The sequence below is a fragment of the Peromyscus maniculatus genome, chromosome 7 (genome assembly GCF_049852395.1).
Source record: "Peromyscus maniculatus bairdii isolate BWxNUB_F1_BW_parent chromosome 7, HU_Pman_BW_mat_3.1, whole genome shotgun sequence".
NCBI lineage: Eukaryota > Metazoa > Chordata > Mammalia > Rodentia > Cricetidae > Peromyscus > Peromyscus maniculatus.
In genome coordinates, this window is record NC_134858.1 from 106,280,113 (window position 1) to 106,286,112 (window position 6,000).

Below are 6,000 nucleotides of genomic sequence, written 5' to 3' on the forward strand. Positions count from 1 at the left end.
AATCCAGGTGAACATCCTGTGGATAGACCAGTGCTGTCTGTTCAGGAGAAGAAGCATGGCCCTTCAGGGATCCAAGCTGTTTTTCCCCCAACTCTGTGAGGGATCAGTTAAGGGAAAGACCCCAGAGCCCTCCACTTCCCATGGAGGTTCCCACTAGCCAGAACAGCCCCGTCTGCTGTCCTGGCTAGCCTCCCGAGCCTGTCTGGAATGGAAGGAGGAGGGTCTGCACTGTACTGGTCCCTCCTATGCTTCTTCCTGTGCTAAAGAGTATTCGATTTTGTTTCATGTCTGGTGACCACATGTGAACGATTAGGGACCATACGGGTCAGCATTTCAGCCTGGCTACTCCCCAGATAGGACTCACCGAGCCTCCATTTCCTATATTAGCAGGCCCTCTAATAAAGAAGGTTGTGAGGGTGACAGAAGAGAACCCAGCACACACATGACAACGCTGCCATTGAGGCCTTTGCTGTGGTGTCCAGACTCGGGGGCTTGGTGACACACAAACCCTGTGGGCAGGCCCGTGGCCTGACTCTGACCCATACTAGATTGTTTTAGCTTTACAAACACCAGCTAGTGTGACATCACAAGAACTTTTATCTGGGGAGACATAAACATCTACTCACCCCAGATAGCACACCAAAGCCAGACAAAAGTAATAATTCCACAAAGGTCCAATTTGGCAAACCAATAAATTTACTGAACTCACCTACAGAGCGTGGATGACCCCAAAGGAGCCATATTACTGAAAAGTCTCACACCCAACATGGATGATAATTTCTCCATAGATGCACAATTAGAGTCCCCCTACCCTCACCTTCAGATAACCCTCATACATATCAGCACCCTCCAAGACCACAAGCCACATCAACTAGAGAAAATTACATACAGTGGGCAAGGAGGTGCAGACAGCAGTGGCTGGGATCTCAGGTAAGGGTCCCAAGCCGTCCTACTGTGAAGGAATGTCAACAGGCTCAGTCTGGAGGGTCTCTGGTGAACAGTCACACCTGCTGCTTATGACAATGATAACAGCCATTGTGTTCGGAGAGCATTCTATAACATGGGTTGGACCAGGTGGGAGGGAGGGGGAAAACATGCTTATTTTTTTTTTGTTTGTTTGTTTCTGTAGAAATCACAGAAGTTGTGGCTTTCCACAGAGTCAAGTCAACATGTCCCTAGTTCCTGTGGGGGTAATTAGCCCTAGGCAGCCAGTGGGTCTGGGGAGTTGTTCTCCTAGGGTGGATTCCTCCTGTAAGCAGACCTCTAGGGTCTTTGCTACCTTGGTGACAAAGACACGCAGTGGACCCAGGAGGCCCTGGACGATGGGTTAGTGATGCCCTTCCCCTCTCAGACAGTTCCATTTCCTCTGAGCAGCACTCCCCGGCACACACTTTCCTGCCCACTCCACCCCTCATTCATCCCGAGGACACTGACTGACTATGGGACAGTACCAGCCCCTGGTGGTCTAGGACTCTTGACTCAGTCTCTTGTTTTTCTTCTCTGCCACTGGGGTCATTTTCTTTTTTTTTTTTTTTTTTTTTTTTTTTTTTTTGGTTTTTCGAGACAGGGTTTCTCTGTGTAGCTTTGCGCCTTTCCTGGAACTCACTTGGTAGACCAGGCTGGCCTCGAACTCACAGAGATCCACCTGGCTCTGCCTCCCGAGTGCTGGGATTAAAGGCGTGCGCCACCACCGCCCGGCTTTTTTTTTTTTTTTTATAAATTTGAGAAGTGTTTTTTTTTTTTTTATAATTTTTATTATTCATTATGTATACAGTATTCTGCTTGCATGTGTCCCTGCAGGCCAGAAGAGGGCACCAGATCTCATTACAAGTGGTTGTGAGCCACCATGTGGATTCTGGGAATTGAACTAAGGACCTCTGGAAGAGCAGTCAGTGCTCTTAACCACTGAGCCATCTCTCCAGCCCTCATTTTCTATTTCATCCAGTTTGGACTGTTTGCCTGGGCTGGCCTTCAGCGGTCCTTAGGTACTGACTGGTCACTGGACTTGGTTCTCCATGCTACTCTGAGCTTTTATCTCACCTGCACTTTCTAGAGGCTCCATCACCGACAGGGCTTAAAAACTGCTCAGGAAGATCTTGACCTGAACTCCCAAATGACCACATTTAGGCTGTGGACCTGATAAGAACCAGGGAGAATACAGAGACTGCATTCAGTGTCTCCTAATGGAAGGGCTATTGGCAAGCTGTCTTCACTCGGAGAATTCGCTAAATTTGACCATAGAACAACTGTGTGTGGTGTGTCTAGTGTCATGTCCTTGTAGGTCCAGCTGCTGTCCCTAGAGGGACAGCCTGGACTTGAAGACTCTATGGTTTCCCAGGCCCCTAAGCCTCCCTAGGGAATGTACCCTCTTCCCATTTTGTATGCATGCAACACATAGCAGACATTTTGGAGGAAATCCAGGTGGCAGAATAATCTACCTACACACCAAAAGGGAATAGATGTTTGCTTCTTCAGCTTGTACCTGAGACACTTGGAAAAGATGAGAGGGAAGGCGGGGTGGTGGTGCATGCCTACAATCCTGGATCTTACCAGGTGGGAGTGGGGCAGTGGGGAGGGGAAATTCAAAGTCTGCCTGAGCTATACAACTATCTTGTCTCAAAAGGGGGTGCTGAAGAGATGGTGCTGTGGAACAATCCTCTTGCACACTGTAAAGATTTGTCACTCGAATTGGTTTAATAAAACGCTGATTGGCCAGTAGCCAGGCAGGAAGTATCGGCAGGGTGACCAAACTAAGGATGATGGGAAGGAGAAGGGCATAGTCAGGAGTCACCAGCCAGATGCAAGAGGAGAATGCTGTACTGAGAAAAAGTACCAAGCCACGAGGCTAAACATGGGTAAGTATTATGGGTTAATTTAAGTGTATGAGTTAGTTTGTAATAAGCCTGAGCTACCAGCCAAGCATTTATAATTAATATAAGACTGTGTGGTAATTTGGAGAGTGGCTGCTGGGTATTTGGGAGTTACTGGCGAGACAGAAACTTCCACCTTCAAGATGGTTCAGCAGTCAAGAGCACTGGCTGTTCTATAGCAGTGTTTCTCAGCCTGTGAGTCACAACCCCTTTGGCAAACCTGTACCTCCAAAAAATTTACATTACAATTCATAACAGTAGCAAAACTAAGGTTACAAAGTAGCGACAAAATAATGTTATGGTTAGGGGTCACCACAACATGAGGAACTGCATTAAAGGGTAGCAGCGTTAGGAAGGTTGAGATCCACTGTTCCAGAGTGACCCAAGTTTGATTCCCAGCACCCACATGATAGTTCAAAATTACCTATACCTTCTTTCCAGGGGATCTGACACTTCTGTGTCTTCTGGCCTCCATAGGCATCAGGCACACATGATCAGGTGCCCAGACCCAAAGTACACCCAGCAAACACCCAGGCACATATAAAAAAACAAAACTTGGGCTGGAGAGATGGCTCAGCGGTTAAGAGCACTGCTTGTTCTTCCAAAGGTCCTGAGTTCAATTCCAGCAACCACATGGTGGCTCACAACCATCTGTAATGAGATCTGGTGCCCTCTTCTGGCTTGCAAGGATATGTGCAGACCAGAACACTGTATACATAATAAATAAATCTTAAAAAAGAAAAGAAAAGAAAATGCCTCACATACATAACACCCTCACTTTATAAAAAAAAAAAAAAAAAAAAAAAAAAAAAAAAAAAAAAAACTTGCCAGGCAGTGGTGGCGCACACCTTTAATCCCAACACTTGGGAAGCAGAGGCAGGTGGATCTCTGAGTTTGAGGCCAGCCTGGTCTACAGAGAGAGTTCCAGGACAGCCAGTGCTACACAGAGAAACCAACCAAACAAACAAAAACCGAAGTCTATAGGGGTAAAGAAGAAACTTTGTAGGAGACAGGACTGGGGAGGTCGATCAGTCAGTGAAATGCTTGCCATACAAGCATAAGAACCTGAGTTTGGATCCCCAACATGTAAAAACCTGGGCACGTGGTGTACCTGCAATCCCATAAATAAGGATCTATGGGATGCTGTGGCCAACCAGCAAAGCTATTCCAGGTTCAGTGAGAGATCCTGTCTAAAAAAACAAGGTAGGGCCGGGCGGTGGTGGTGGTGGTGACGACGACGACGACGACGACGACGACGACGACGACGACGCACGCACGCACGCCTTTAATCCCAGCACTTGGGAGGCAGAGGCAGGCGGATCTCTGTGAGTTCCAGGCCAGCCTGGGCTACCAAGTGAGTTCCAGGAAAGGCGCAAAGCTACACAGAGAAACCCTGTCTCGAAAAAAAAAAAAACAAACAAACTAACAAACAAAAACGAGGTAGAGAACAATTGAGAAAGACACCTGATGTCAACCGCTGGCTTCACATGTACACAGGAATCAGTGCACCTGCAGTCTCCCATTTGCCACACCCAAAGAAAGAGGAAGAAGAGTAGAGAACAGATTAGAGGTGGATGAGGAAAGGAGGAGTGGGCGGGGAGACGGCTCAGTGGCTGAATGTTTGTTACAGAAGCCTGAGGACCTCGGTTCAGATCCCCACCAGCCCCCATAAATGCCAGGTGGGAGTGATAGCCTGCCTGTAATTACAGACAGGATTCCTAGAGCAAGCTAGCTAGCAAAACTAACCATATTATCAAGTTCTGGGCTTGACTGATAAATGGGATGGAAGAGTGATTGAAGATGATTCTTACATCAACCTCAGGCCTCCACATGAGTGTTCGTGCCCGCGCGCGCGTACACACACACACACACACACACACACACACACACACACACACACACACACACACACACACTGGAAAAAAGAGGGCCTGGAGAGATGGTTCAGCAGTTAAAAGCACATACTGCTCTTCCAGAGAACCCAACTTTGGTTCCCTTACCCTGGCTCAAAACCACCTGTTACTCTAGCTCCAGGGAATCCAATGCCTTTTCAAACACCTGCACTCATGTACACATACCCCTACACAAACCCAAACCCATACAGATAACAAAAAGTTATAAAAATAAAAATTTTTAATTAAAAAATGGTGGTGCTGGGCAGTGGTGTCGCCCACCTTTAATCCCAGCATTTAGGAGGTAGAGGTAGGTAGATCTCTTTGAGTTCCAGGATCACCAGGGCTGCCTACAGAGACCCTGTCTCAAAAAAAAAAAAAAAAAAAAAGGAAAAAATAAAAAAATTAAAAATGGGGAACAGACTGTAACTCCAGTCCTAGGGGATCTGCTGCCCTCTTCTGGCCTCCTCAGGCTCTGCATGAATATGATACACAAACATACATGCAGGCAAACCCTCCTACATTAATTTAAAGGATTAAATGGGGTGGGGGACTGGAGAGATGGCTAAGTGGTTAAGAGCACTGACTGAAGCCGGGCGGCGGTGGCACACGCCTTTAATCCCAGCACTCTGGAGGCAGAGCCAGGCGGATCTCTGTGAGTTCGAGGCCAGCCTGGTCTACAGAGCGTGTTCTGGAACAGCCAAAGCTACACAGAGAAACCCTGTCTTGAAAAATAAAACAAACCAACAAAAAAAGAGCACTATCTGCTCTTCCAGAGGACCTAGGTTCAGTTCCCAGCACCCACCTGGCAGCTAGCAACTGTCTGTAACTCCAGTTCCAGAGGACTTGAAACTCACGGCAAAACACTAGTGCACATAAAATAAAAATCAATTAATTTTTATAATTTTATATATATATATACACACACACACACACACAAAGAAAGACTGGCTGAAGTCTTTGGGTGTTAGGAAGCCTTTGAACACTTTGGGTGTTAGGGAGCCACAGACACTTTGGACTGTTTCAGAGAGACTGGGAAAGCTCACACTTATCTATGAGACTCCATAAACCCCTTTCTGGGGCGTCTTGCTAAGGTTTGTCATACCTCCCCAAGACGTGCAACTCCCGGCCCCCACTCCTCCCCTGGGTGAGAGAAAAAGAATGCGAACTGAAAAGGAAAGGGGGAATCTAGAGGGGAAGATTGTCTTCCAGGCTTAAGTTTGCTAGCACCGCCCACA